At 43.6% G+C, this 15363-nt stretch overlaps 1 protein-coding gene across 4 annotated transcripts in view; it reads right to left on the reverse strand.

Moving 5' to 3' along the window:
* Window positions 1–15363, reverse strand: part of DENND1A (DENN domain containing 1A) — a 460146-nt gene that overhangs the window by 122018 nt on the left and 322765 nt on the right. The window lies entirely within an intron of this gene.

The following is a 15363-nucleotide window of genomic DNA, read 5'->3' on the forward strand; positions in this document are numbered from 1 at the left end:
AGCCTAGAAAATTTTCTTGAAATAAGGAAAAGATATACAATAAATGTATGTTTCCCACATAATTAAACTTATTTCAATATCTTGAGGAACTATGTAGTACACATAAGACTACAGAACCTGAATGACTACTCCAGATAGTCTTAGTCAATCTGCTAGACAAGAGAAAGAGGGGAGAGAATGGAGAGAGAAACAATAAGCCCATGGGCACCTAGTAAGAGAACACGTGCCTGACTGAAGAAAGGAAATTGATTCCCTCTGAACTTTAACACATTTGCCAGATTTAGAGACACTTAGACAATACTCAAGGAAGTATAAACCACAGTTTCCAGCCAGAAAAATGACTTCTATGTATAAAGGGCCCAGAAAAGTTCTTACCAGCATTTAGCTTCTGTGCTGATTGATTTTTGTTAACTTGATACAAACCTAGACATATCTGAAAAGCGGAACTCTCAAATGAGGAACTGTTTCCATCAGATTGGCCTATTAGTATGTCTGTGGTGCATTTTCTTGATTAGTGGTTGATGTGGGAGGTCCCAGCTCATTCTGGGTCAAGCTTCCCTGAGCAGGTGGTCCTAGGTATTTGAGAAAGTAGGCTGTGCAATGCATGGTGAGCAAGCCAGTAAGCAGCACTCTTCCATGACTCCTGTTCTTGCTTGAGTGCCTGCTCTGACTTCTCTCAATAAGCAACTATGACTGAGGTAAATAAACCCTTTCCTCACTAAGGTGCTTTTGATCATGCATTTAGTACAGCATTAGAAAGCAAACTAGGACAACTTGTATTTTTCAATATATGTGTATTACTTTGGTCACAAGATATGGAAAAATCAAGCTGGTACTGTACAGGAAGCTTCTTCTCTGCTGGCTTTCATAATGCCAGAAGGTAGCTTATGTAGGATGTTGGGGGAAATGTCATCAATATCTTACCCAGCTGTGAACTCTGTGAACTACAATAATGCCTGGCATTGCAAGATATAGCCATGTGTGCAACAGTCACACAAACATTATAGAGGCAACCAATCACTTCCCAAGTGATTGAAAGCTCACGTCACAGGAAGAAATAAATGCCAGGCTCTGGAAACCATCACATAGATTATGAGAAGCAGGCACAACAGTGTAAACATCGGCAGACCAGGCCCCAGTTTCTCTCCCTCATCACCTGGGCATTTTGGTCAGACCCTTACTCCATTTGCCTTTTTTTTTTTTTTTTTTTTTTTTTTTTTGTACATCTTGCCATTTAAAACACACAATGCTCACCTTCATTGCTCCTACATATGCCTTTCTAGAATAGATAAGTTTTGAGGGCTGGATGTAATTTAATTTATTTTGTGTGTGTGTGTGTGGGGGGGGGGTCTCTGTTATATTATCCAGGCTGGCTTTGAATTCCTGAGCTTTAGGGATCCACCCATGTCAGCCATCTTCAACTATAGATGTGCAGACCTAGCTCTGGGACTTTATTTTGCTCACTGTTGTATATCCAAGTATCAAGAAGAAGGTGTGTAGAGGAAAGCCTTGGAAAACAGTTGTTCCCGCTTGTTTAAGTGATTTTAACACTCCATGCTTCAAGTTTTATATCTAGCATATCAGGAATAACACTGCATATTTAACTGAGAACATATAAACAAAAGAAAAACAGTAGAAACCCATAAACATCAGGCTTTTGTTTGACACTTGTCTACGAAGGGTAACACCAGTCACCTCAGTATACAAGCTCCCTGCAGAGACTAGAGGATGATGACCCTTTAAGCTGGCAGCTGACTTGTTCGGGACAACCTCAAACCTTCCATGCCATTGTTCGTGCTGTAAAGACGAGAGTAAAAATGCCATGCGGTAGGAGAACGGGTGAAGGGAGGCGAAGCCAGTGGCATATGCATAATGCCAGTGAGCTGTGACCAACAGAACAGGGCTGAGTGGAGACCTGCCAGGTCACATCAGTAGCAGGGACCAGCAAACCAAACATAAAATAATCTCCAGCTACAGGCTTTCCAAACTCCCACCACGCCTCCATGGAATGTGACTGTTGGTGATTTGGGCAATCTCTGGATAAAAGGCTTCTTGTGGCAGGCAGGGAAGAACATGGACTGGGACTTTACATCTGCTGTTGCATTTGATTCTCAAAGCAATTTCATGATGGTGACATTCTTAGCCCTACTTAGCAAATGAAAATCCTTCGGTTCAGGGAGGAGGGAGCTCATGGCTTCACAGCTTTTCAATGCTGGCTCTCCCAGAATCCCATTTTTTCTTTAACTTGTTCCAAATGAATTCAATAATACATATAGAGTATTTCTCTAACACTGGAATTACCCAGAGTATGTTCTACAAGATTTTCTCACCTGCCAGCCTCTAGGAGGAGGCCACAAACAATAACAAATTGAACGTTTACTCGGTGATCAATGGTAGGCAATAGATGCCAGCAAATTCACTGAAGTTTAGGTGTAGTCAATCAACATGTGCAGGTTTCTGTCATTCTGTTTAGCACTAGGTCAGCCCCAGGAAGTTTTAGATATTTCTCTCTTGTTTCATAACATGGAAGGAACAAGCCAGACATAGATCACCGAGGCCACATGAAGGTATGTTTCCTTAATTTATAATTGAGAAAACAGGGTTCAGGGAGGTATAATAACTTGTCTGGAGCCACACAGAAGAGGTAGAGTCAATATTTGCATCGAGTTTACTGAAAACCCAAGGGGCTTCATTATGTTATTCACCATGTACTAACTGCTAAGGAAGAGGGGGTCCATAAATGGCCAACTATCTGGTTGAGACTCGTCCCTACACTCCTGCTCTGCCTTGCACAGACATGGCCAATCTGCCATTTAGTAGGATTTTCTGCTCACCTTGGTTGGCCCAAATGAAACCTCAGTGAGACATGGAGGGGGTTGCACAGGAAGGGGAAGCTTACATGCTGCCACTCTACTATTGCTACCAGTGTAGGTAGGCTGCCTAGCAATGGCTTGTCCTTGTGTGATCCAGCCTCCTCTGGTACCCAGACCACTATGCCAGGTTTCTTCTTGCTTCTGCAGGTGCTATATCCTAATCCTGATTCCGAGAGTCCCATTCCAATCACATGCTTCAATCCAGCCAACTGGTCCTCAGCCTTGGGAAACAGCACCATAGCCATTGCCGGTCTCTAGGTTCCCTCTGCCACTTTGAGACTCAGCTCCTCTGTAATGTGTCTCGTTATTTCCTTGTATTATTACCCCTTGCTGTTGTCCTGAATAAAATGTGACATGTTGACTAAGGTATTGGACCTAGGGAACAAAGGGCAGCCTATGGCCCCAAGCTATGAAAGCCCAGTGATGGCTGAGAATTGGGTCTCAATACTACCTTTGGCCAAAACTCTGTCTGATTAGACAACAAACGCTTTAGGAAAAGGAGCTTGTCTTTTTCCAAGCTTCACAGTCAGGACTGGAGTAGGAAGAACATAGCTGGCATCCTAATTCCACACTCCACATCAGCCACACTGTTTTCTCCCAAACTGCCATGAGGTGCAAGAGCCCAGCAGGATATTAATAGAGGTCTGGTGAGGGAAGGGCTTCTGAAAAGCAAGGGGCCAGGCAGAATTAGCCTTTTATTTTTCTTTTCTAAGCTACAGGGCTTCTGTAAAGTGCACTGTAAATATACAATACAGTTGTAGTAGGTGTAGCGAACATTCCAAAGTCTGTGGAATTAAAAACCTACCAACCCCTAACTCCTCAAGGAACACTGTGCTGGAAGTGCGAGGTCATGGACTACATTCTTTCATGGCCTTCTCATAGGCTGGGAGCCACCCATCTTCATCCGCAGTCACATTTCTTCCTATCTATGCCATGCTCCTGCAAGGCCCCTACTCTCTGCTTGTGTCACTTCCTTTCCGCTCCCAGGGATTATCCAGGTGCCAGCTTCTCTGGGAAGCTTCCCTTGTGCCCCTGTCCCCAAACAGCCATGAGGATTCCTGCCACCTCCTGTAATACTCCACTTCTCTGACTGTAGCTCTCTGCTTCTTTCCTGCCTCCTCCCCTGCAGTGTCCTTAAAAATAGTGACTGAGTCTGATTTGTCACAGCATGCTAGCTAGTGTGTAGGATAGGGTGGGTAACTGGTCAGGGTCATCAGAGGATCACACATTTCCAGATTTTCAAAGCTTGTAGCATTTTCTACTATCAAGGTTTGACAATTGACTTAAAATTTTAATTTACAAATTAAAACTTATTGTTACAGGCATCTTTAATAAATCAACTTTTTATGAATGCAGTTAGTTTTATTATGAGAATAATTGATTTAAAAAAATTATAAAATTAGCTGAACATAGCCATGAAAAACGTGGGCTAATGTTGCCGCGAGAAACCTCACCACCACTAGGTGTCAGCCCAGGAATAGAGGAGAAAGGTTGAATTCAAACTCCTGTTTTACTTATTCATCCAATTATCACTATAAATATCAAATATTTAAACAACAAAATATTAGGCAATTAAAATTATTTATTAAGGAACTGTTTTTAAAAAGATATATAAAAATTTTGACATTTCCCCTTTGCAGAATAGTTTATAAATGGTGTTATTTTAACCTGTATTTGTCAAGAAACATTTGCACAGATTAGAGGAACTAACTCCTAAGAGGAAAACCAACTCGGTTTTCTTTTCAAAGGCCCTCAAACTGTGTGTAACACAGACCATATGGTCATCCCCACTGTGGAGCATGTGCAGGGCAAAGTGCATGGCCCCCACAGTCAGGCAGATGGAGGGGTTGAATCCCCGTTCTGCCATTCTGAAAACAAATTTGATGCCACCTTTCCCAGCCTCGGTTTCTTGTCAGTAAAATGGGGCTATCCAACTCTCTGTAGGGGGACTGAAAATCAACAAAGGGGCTATAGTATGCAAAAAGCTCCAACAGAATAAATGCTCTAGCCTTTTCCTTTCCTCAAGACTTTAAGTCTTAATGAACTATTTAACAAAACTGCTTTGCAGGTCCCAAACGAAATGTCAGATTATAAGAGCCAGGATCATCCATTCTTTCAAATGATAGCTGATGAGAATGTCCTAAGTATTGAGAAGGCTCTGTGTCAGACACACTTGTGCAAACGTGACACTCCGTGCCTTCCTGTCCAGGTCTCTAGTTCCCCCTGGGAGGTGGTGACAAACTATAGTATCATCATCTATTGCAGAATGTACCCCACAACCTGTCCTCTAGAAAGCTAATGTGTTTGAAAGCCCAGCAGCAGGGAGGGAAAGGAAATCTACCATGTTATCCTCTATTTATCATGATTACCACCAACACCATGGTTCCATGGATGTTACAGTCTTCTACTGTATATGGTGTAGGAAAGAATGGTGTGCTGTCCTGTATTTTCGAAGCTCACAGCCTGTCTATGCAGGCAGAGTCACAGGCGGCTCCAGACTGTTAGGTATTATCATTGGAAATGAATCAGAAAGATTTCCTTTTCAGGGTCTCATTGAAAATGTCATATAATGAAACTGTTTGATTTAAACGTGGTAACTGTAACCACCTATGCTTGCTTTTACTTCCAACAAAGACACATTTACTGCTGTTACATCCAAACCTGGAGTCAAGCTCTCTTCCTGCACACATAACCTAGAAGAGAATACAGACTGCATGATGACTTTACACATGATTCTTCTTTCCAGATCCTAAGTGACTGTGGCCAGCTTCCACACAGCTGCCTAGCCAGGCCTTTGTTTTATGTTGACATGCTTGCTGTGTGTGTGTGTTAGACTGAGTGTGCATCCTCAGATGATGTTGTGGGTAACACTGTTTTTTCTTGTTTGTTTCAAGACAGTGTTTCTCTGTGTTGCCTTGGGTGTCTTGAACTCAGTATGTAGTCTGAGCTGGCCTCAAATTCAGAAATCTGCCTGCCTCTGCCTCCTGAGTACAGGGATTAAAAGCATTGCGACACCACCGCCTGGCTACATTAAAAAACAAAAACAAAACAAAACAAAAACTAAGTGGCTATACTAAAACATGACCATCACTCCAAGCATAGAAAGCAGGCATTAGCCATTCGTCTGCTCTCTAACAATCACTGGCTGAGCATGTACTGATGCTGTGTGAGGGGCACCAGGCCTGTCATTCATTCGAAAGGAACAACACAGTAGAGGAGGCAGGATTATCAAATGAAACTGAGTCAGGACCTGGTGTTCTGCTGAGACAACCTGTAACACACTGCTGTATTTTACTTTTTCACATCTTCTTACACTTAGAGGCTTACTTTTTTCAGCTGGGCAGTCTACTTCTAGAACAACAGCTCTCAGTTCATCTGGCACTTACTGTGTGAGGCACAAAGCCTCCAGAGCAGTACCAGTGTCTGTGTTGTGGCTGCTTTGGTGAACCACAGTCACTATTCTTAATGGCAAAATCTATCTGTCTCTCTTTCTCTCTCATGAAACAGAAGAAAAATTTCAATTATATTTTTAAATATATTTTGAAAATGGACTCTAATTAATGTCCTCATCTTGAACCACACTTACCTGTAAGTGTGGGAAGCAATGCCACAGATGAACAAATAGCAAATGCTTATTAAAGAAGATAATTTCATGAGAGATTTCATTCAATTCCAGCATATAGCATTTAAGATAAAAGATTCATTTCCCCTGCTAGCTCAAAAGTGAAACAATGGCTGTAAGCTCTGTGCTCTGATGGCTACAGGTGCCCCTCTTGCACACAGATGCCAGTGTTCTAGAATGCAGCAGCCCCTTTCTCTCTTCTTCCCACTATACCTCCCTGTCACGCAGGAAAGGCCAACTTTTAGTCAGTATCTTTATCAGCATGGCACTGTGTGGGTGTTTTATATGCTTAACATTTTTCTCAATAGTCATACAAAGTAGGTGCTATTTTCATTTACAGATAATAATCCTGAGACTCAAGATTATTGAGTGGAAGAATTTTCAAACGTATCCACTAGTAGCCAGGTATCCAGAACCACGCTTCCCTCTCGTGCTGATACCTCATTGGCTCCCTAGAGTCGCATTGCTGCTGTGGTTGCTCATAGAGCACAGTGCAGGAAGCATCGTCCCTGCTCAGTTCTCAGGGCATGATCTTGACTTGACAGAGGCAGGGGAGAGGGAGGAGAGAGAAAGAGAGAGGGGAGCCCTGTGCAGTCTGCTCTGAACCGTTCTCAGTGCACCTCCTTAGCTCACTCAAGTTGGTAGTTCTGGCTGTAATGCCCAGACTGCTTGCGCACAAGTGGGAAAACAAGATAGCTTTTCACTAGACTTTCCTATAAACCTGGGCTTCATAAAGTTACTGCTACGCGTGCAACAAAAGCATGGGTTCTATGAAGAGAACAATTTGGTGGCTCCACAGGATGCTCAGTAGAGATGCATCTGTATAAAGTCCATCTTAGCTCCTCAAAGCAAACAAAATGTTAAAACACTGCATTATCACAAGACACAGCACCTCCACCCCGGGCTTGATGCTTGTGCACAGGAGCCAAGAGGTGAGACAACTCACCTTTACGAGGCCCAGCCTTGTAAGGAAGATTGTGAATATATAAAGGGAAAACATAATGGGGTTTGTTCATGTACAGACTATTACTCAGTCTTGAAAAGGGATGGCATCTTGATAGCTACTGCAACTTGGATGAACTTGAAATTTATGCCACATAAAATAAGCCAGACAAAGAAGGACAAACATGGTGCTATTCTACTTCTAAAAAAAAAAAAAAAAAAAAGTGGGGGAACACAGATGGTAGATTAGAGGTTAGCAAGCACTGCAGGAGACAGAGACAGGAAGTTACTAGTAATGAACTTCCAGGGGTGAGGGCTGTGCAGCCCTGTGAACACAGCCATGCCTGAGCTGTGCAGCTGGCAATGGTCTCAACAACAAAGCTTGTATTTCCCACAACTGAAAAAAATAGTTTAAAGACAGACATCAGGCCCATTCCAGGCTTCCCCATTCATAAAATGTGTAGAGACTCACAGGGTCTGTGCTTGGTCACAGGTTCCCATTCTAGCCTCTTGGTTTCCCTGTTTCGCATCTGTGCTGACTGTACTGCCTTATGGCTGCTCAAGTCCTTTTGAGTTCAAGATGAAAGCATGGGCAATTACTCATTGCTCTATTAGAGCTCTAGAAATCCTTTGTACACACGGCCCATCAAGGGCGGTGTGTCCCACTCTGAGCCTTTCTCATGTGAGTCAACTGAAAATGTCATTTCCCCCATTCTTCGACAAGTAAGTCCCCATAGTCAGGCTCCTACACACACCTGAATTTCTTTTACCCAGAAGGCTTAGGAGTAAGGACATCCCAAAGCTTTATTCACTGAGATATTGGTAGATTATTACCTAAAATACTGAAAGGTGAGAATAACTTAACAGCTCAGCAGGGGAGTATGGCCAGGGCAATAATGATTGTGGCTTACTCAGTGACATACAGTGTAAAATGTATAAGATGCTACATTCACTGTGGGACAAACACTTTAATCTGTTGAGTTCTAGACACCCTTTGTATTATGAGAAACAAGTAAATGCAATGCGTTCATAAAGTGCATACACACACTCAGACACACACATACACATTTGGTGGAGTTGTGGTGGTGCCTTAATTTTTTTATTTAAGAATAATTTCCTATTTTTCGTCTGTCCAAGAGTAAGCATAAACACGGGTTTTTCTCTGCAAGCTCAGGAGATGAACACCATCTGATAGGTGAGGTGCAGTTCTGACCAGCTGCAGCACAGCCTGGTGCACTCATGCTTGAAAGCCCAGATATCAATCTGCCTTTATCCTAACTTCTGTGCCTTTGAGGGGTTTTAGGTGGATAAATATGACTCAGCAAAGTCATGTACAAAACCAAGGGGCGTAAGGTAAACGGCATGAGTGTTCTTCATCTGAGGCTAGAATGGACTGACTGAGATGGGTGTTGTGTGTTTATACAGATCATTCATAGCATCCACCCCAGCACTAAGGGCAGGGAGGGCAGTCCACTGGGTTGGACCTGAGAGGGTCACACTGGCTAACTAAATAGAATACCTGTAATGTTCCATCAAGCCGTGTTTCCACAGCAACCACACAGAACAGGCCACTTCTCCGGGTGCTGGCGTGCCCAGGCTCTACTCTTTGAGTAGACATTTCCAGGACCCATATGGCCATCCAGGAGATGTATCCTCATATGCACTTCCTCAAGGTGACTCCATGCAGAGGAGGAGTTAAGAGAGACTACACAAAAAGAACAAATGAAAGCTTAAACTATCTTCAAGAGTTCATCAAAACAGGCCAGTGCATTTCAAAGGAAGTGGATCAGTCTTGCTCAGATTTCCTGATGATATCATTTAAACAAAGGAGCAAGGTAGAATATTCTTTTTAAAAAGCATGGCTTCTCCCTAGGAGAAAGGAGACCATTCAAGGCAAACACAAGAAATGCACTGCCATCCACACCCTGTGAAAGTTGTACTCTTCTACCAAGCAGATAATGGACCCTTGGCTTAGCAATTAAAATCATTTGTCTTTTATCCCCTTCTTGCCAAAAAGGACCCCAGCCCTAACTAGTTAATCCCCAACACACACTACTGCTCCCAGAGTTGCCTGGCAACTACCAGGAGGCGTGTCAGAGAGCAAGAAAGGCCTAAATAAATGAGCTGGAGTCTGTGCTGTGCTTGACATGGATAAAGAGGTTCTCCGAATGGGGCTTCCTGGCTGCTTGTGGCTCTGTCATTTAAGTGGGAAGAACAAGTTGGCTTGGGCAACACTGTTAAATGCCCTGGGCTTTGCTACGGATTTTTTCCAGGTAACTGAAAAGTGGGTCACATGCCCCTATGATTTGCAGACACCTCCCCCTTTCCAGGGAAAAGCGATCTCCAGAGCCTCTAGACAGGATAAGGAGCAATGCATGCACACGGAAGGAACACAGGGCAACCCCTGTCTCTCACACTCCCCTATCCCCTCATTTCTTACACCTATTCTCCTGTCCATTGGTCCATAATATACTGGCTAACACCTATACTCTGTGCCATGGCCTGTGCTTGGCACAGGGAACAGAATTATTAGGATGGAACTCGTAAGAACTAGAACAAAGACAGGCAGGGGAGTGCAGTGGGAGGAACCTTGTCTTAGAGTCTCCTCTGGGCTCTCCTACATTCTGGGAAGTCATTGCCAAGTAGAGTCTTTGCCCCATCTGTAAATGGACAAGACAAAGGTTAGGTAGATAGGAAAGAACATGGCTGGGAAGCCACTTGAAGGTGAACTATGCCCTGATTTATGGGAAGCCACTGAGAAGTAATGGACAGAGTTATTCTCTCACTTTTACTTCCTGACTATGCGAAGTCCCTTTAAAACATCTGGCCTTGAAAAGACCCACCTAGCCAAGGCTAGGCTCAGTACAGAGAAGCCTTAGCAAGAAGGGTTCCCTTACCTTTGGACTTGGATAAAAAAACATTCAAAGGCACTCTGAATATTTCCAGTAAGGTAAAAACAACAACAACAACAAACCAAAATAAACAAATAAAATCACAAAGGCTCTCAAGTGAGCTCTAAGCCACAGGCTTCTACATAGGCAGGCAGGGATCAACTGGCCCGGCAGGAGCTGCATCCCAAATACTTCTGGATGGAGAGGAATCCTATGGAGGAACACGAGACAAGCTGCTATTCCAGGGTGGGCAGGCAGGCCCTGGGCTAGGCTTATCCAAGTTTTACTACAATCCTGCAAGGGTCAGAATCCACATAAAAAGAAACTGAGGTTCAGAGGTCTAAAGGAGCCCTATGTCAAAGCTGCCTAGGAACAGAGCAGACAGCAGCAGCTCATGCTTCCAGAGCAATACAAGTGGTTACTCTGAGGTCACCAGTTTCCTACCACCACATAGCACTGCTCTGGGTGGGAAGACACCACAGCCATTTGGACAGCAACACAGAAAAGGAGTAATGGCAAGTGTGGCAGAGGGATGGGCAGTGACTCCCAGGCTGCTCAGAAGCCTCCTCTCTATAGGCACTCTCTGCTTTCAGCCTCCTGCTCCTTCCCTCAGCCTCTCTGGCTCTGCTCTGCACACAGCCACCCATTTTTTCCCTCCCCTCTGCACCAAAGCTTGAAATGTTCTTGGATCCTTTGACCTAGGTAAATCCAGACTAAAAAAAAATGCTTAAGAAAATCATTCAGGACACCACAGGCCACATTTTGCCCCCAATGGGCAGGATGCTATAGGAGCCAGAAGGAGGTAAGGATGAGTGATGGGGGAGGAAGAGAAGCTTTGTGCACTATGAAGAGAGGTGAGGGTGGCGACAAACAGTCTGATGCACTGCCACCTGAGGCCATGGTGAAATCCCAGCCTGTACTGCTGTTGAGAGCCATGTCTGGGTCCATGGTCCTGCAACAGTAGGGGTCTGCTGTGCCCATGTCCGTAGTCCATATTACCACCAAAGGCCATGCAGACAGCTCAGGTCTGGGCTGCTGCCTGGGACCATGTTGATTCTGAGGGTTGAATAGGGCTGGCCCGCCCCTTAACTAGGCGGTGTGCGAGAGCTGGTCCCACCCTCACTGGCTACAGCACTTGGGAGAGTGAGCCCTACACCTCACCTGGACAGCATAGTAGAGTTGGCCCTAGTTGAGGGTGCAGGTGCACTGGAGGGCATGAGAGCAGAAGAACATGACCTACACCACAGCTCTCAAGGACAGGAGAGCTGGCCCCATTCCTGGGGAAAGCAGGAGAACTGGCCTTGGTGGTGTGGGTGCTGGAGCGCTGGCAGGCTCAGATCTAGAGCTTTGAGTTGGCCCATCCCAACATCTCCTCCATTTATGAACTGCTGGAGCTTGTGAAGGGTCCAGTCCTACAGAACCAAAGCTGAAGAATTTCCATGACACAGCATCAATAGGATATCTGAGAGGAATCTCAGTGAGGACCAAGTATTGACAGTGTGGCAGAAGCCAGAGACCTCAAACCAGACCAATGGCTCATTGCAAAGAACATTTGCAAGCCAAGAAGTATGGATAAAAGGGTATATATACTGTGTGATACACAGCAGCTTCCACTGCAAGATGTTGCTTTGTTTTTGGTTTTGTTTTTTTCTTTAGGCAGGGATGTTGCAAGGGCAATGGGCAGATATGGAGGAATGAATGAAACTGGGGTGCATGATGTAAAATTCACAAAGAATAAATTTAATAAAAAAGTTTAAGATATTCTAATAGAAAGAACCAAAAAAAAAAAAAAAAAAAAAAAAGAAAAGAAAAGAAAAATTAAACTACTTGTGAAGATAGAAAAAAAATGTTCTCATTAGCTTAAAATTGGGGAATGTCACCGACATCAGGATAATGAGAGGGCATTGGCCCTGATTTCAGATCACAGGTACTTGATAAAAACCTGTTAGTGGGCTTACATATTTACCCTCTGGAAGCCTGCCAGGTAACTGTGGTCCACAACCAGGCTGTTCTCAATGACATTTGATAAGAGCTTTTATATGATGTGAAAGTGCTTACTCAAACTAATGGCAAGACTAGTAAGAGAAATGCTGGGTTGCTTTGTCAAGGACAGCTCAACTGCCTAACAAAACAAAACAAAACAAAACAAAAAAACAAAACCTAAGACCTAAGCAAAATAAACCAAAAGCAGATCAAAGACAAAACAAAACAAAAAACCAAAACCAAAACAAAAACAGGGTGGAGGCCTGCTGATACCACTTCTACTCTAGAAGATGGGACCAGGGTGCTTCTTATTTCAGTTTCTTTAAACATTTTAACCAAGAGCAGGTGCTATTTTATTTTATTCTGTTAGGGCAATGGATAGAACTCAGAGCATTGTGTTTATATCATGCAAGTTCTCTACCACTGAGCTACATCCCCAAAATAACTGGTACAATCTATCTACCTATCTGTTTGTCTGTCTATCTACTTATCTACCTATCTATCTACCTGTCTGTCTGTCTACTTACCTACTTACCTACATAACCTACCTACCTACCTACTGACCAACCTATCTACCTATCTATCTATCTGTCTGTCTGTCTGTCTGTCTGTCTGTCTGTCTATCTGTCTGTCTGTCTGTCTGTCTATCTATCTATCTATCTATCTATCTATCTATCTATCTATCTATCTATCTATCTATAATAATGGATATATGTGGGTATATCTATGTGCTTGAATACTGTGGCTCATGGAGGCTAGAAGAAGGTTCAGTTCTTCTGGTGCTGGAGTAACAGTTGTTATGAGTGACCTAATGTGGGTGCTAGGAACTGAACTCAGGTCTTATGCAAGAACAGTATGCATTTTTAACTGCTGAGCCATCTTCTGAGCACTAACTGGTACAATATTATAAGCAGACAACTAAAAAACATAAAGCCCCAGGGAAGCATTCCCATTCCACAGCACTGTCGGCTCCATGCCCCAGATCATCACCTAACACGCCATTCACTCCCAGCCTTGCAGCCTCTTCTTATGCTCATTTGTGCTCTGCAGACACTGTAAATAAAATTGCATGAGGTATTGAACTACCCCATTTTTCAATGAGGAGAAACTGTTAGAATTAAATTTATGGTTTAAAAATCACTTAGGAAAACACTGTGACCATTGTTGATGCAATGCTTAATTGGGAAACCTCAGGCCTTCTGGTGTCCCTCCTTTACAGACAGAAGCCATCCTTGCACAGATGAATTCAAGTGAAAGTGTGACAGGCCTGACACATCCCATGGATTCTCAGATAAAAACTTCTCTCCACTGAAACACAAATCATCTTATAATTGATGTTTTGCTCTCTTCTCCATAATACCTACAGCAAAGGTATCTTATATGACCATATGACAACTTAGATTTAAGAAATCATGCATCTATAGCTAAACCTGTCATTAGTTTCAGATAGTGCTTTAATGTCTATATAGTATGCATCACATGGAGTTACAGAAATACATAGGCATCTCACAAGTACGTACTGTGAACATTTAGTCTGTGTCAATTCATGTCCACCACAAACCCATACTATACCACATAGTATGAATGCCATGGCATCAGGCTTTTCTCTTTGTACCAGAGGCACCATCATCCTCTCTCAGAGCCCCCTAATCTCTGGAGCCACTTCAACATTATATGCCATTTGTCTACTATGTTTCATTTTTACTAGGTCAAGCCTCTTTTTTCCACCATGGAACATTCTGGTGTAGCCCATCACCGTCTTAACACTCAGCCCTGCCATCAGTGGTATCATATTTCCATGCTGAGCTTTATGCTCCTACAGAGTAGAGCGCACACTCCTACACACCAGCATCCAAACCTCTGCCAAATCTATCTCAGCCCATCTCCACCTCCAGACCTCCCACCTCCTTGGTATGCTTAACAGCCCATACTTGTGAGAGGGTAGGGTACCTCTGTACTGTTCTTTCCAGCCTTACTCATCAAGTCTCGCTTTTCCTAAGACACACTTTAGGGCTGTTTGAGGCTAACAAGAACCAGAAGGGAGAAGCAAGGTATATCCACTTTTGCAGGTGAAGAAAGTAAAGTTTCACCACACAGGGCGACTTATTAAAGTTTTATGCAGCTAAAAAGCCCCTAGTCAGCTTTAAATCCCCAGGTTTCAGTGCTTTAACCCAGAGCCTGTCAGTGAGGGGCAACCAGCGATTCCTCTTCTGGAGGCGTGTGTGCCCAGGTCAGATCCAGTAATATGCACTGGATTCAATGAACTCTGGATTCTAGACATGCATGTGACAATCATGAGGCAAGTAACAGGGTGAAACTGTGCCTAGCTTTCTGGGTTCCACCTGGCCTGGCAAAGGACTAGGCTAGCTCTCCCACCGTCCTTTTAGAGAGGAGTGAGTACAATGTTCTCTTTAATTACACCAACTTTTAAAACTTGGTTTGTCTGGGCCCAAGATCATGTCAGAGTTGGAGCGAGCTCCCTTCTAGAAAAGCAGGACATGGGAATTGTTTTAAGCTGATAGACATTAGAAAGACTTAGAAAGAAACTAGAAATAGATTATGTTGACCTGGATTGGTATAACTACAGTTAGTCTCTCACACACAGTCTTCCTGGGCTACACATGCATTCTACTCAGCCAGAACACAAAGGTAGGCTGTGTAGAGGGACATCAGTGGGAAGCTTCAAGTGAAAGCATTAAGAAGTTGTGGAGCTGCCTTTGGTTCAGGAAAGACCTGACCTCTTTATAACTATTCAACATTACCTCACAGGGCAGGGAAGGGAAATGAATGGTTAACCAGGCTCAGGGAAGTAGAAGGGCTACACATGTAGGTAACACTATTGCTCAGTCCTTACTGTTGTACTCATTTAAATCATGACTATATATAGGGAGCCACCAAAATGTGAATTTGTAGGATGAAGGGCTATGAGGCTGTTGGTAAATCATTTCTTTTCCCCGAAGCCTTGGTGCCCTCATCTGAAATGTGGAGTTGGCTGTCACTATCTCATAGTTGATCTGTGAGTCTTCATGAGAGCTGGACAACAATGAAGGGC

Source organism: Micromys minutus (assembly GCF_963924665.1).
Source record: "Micromys minutus genome assembly, chromosome: 13".
Lineage (NCBI taxonomy): Eukaryota > Metazoa > Chordata > Mammalia > Rodentia > Muridae > Micromys > Micromys minutus.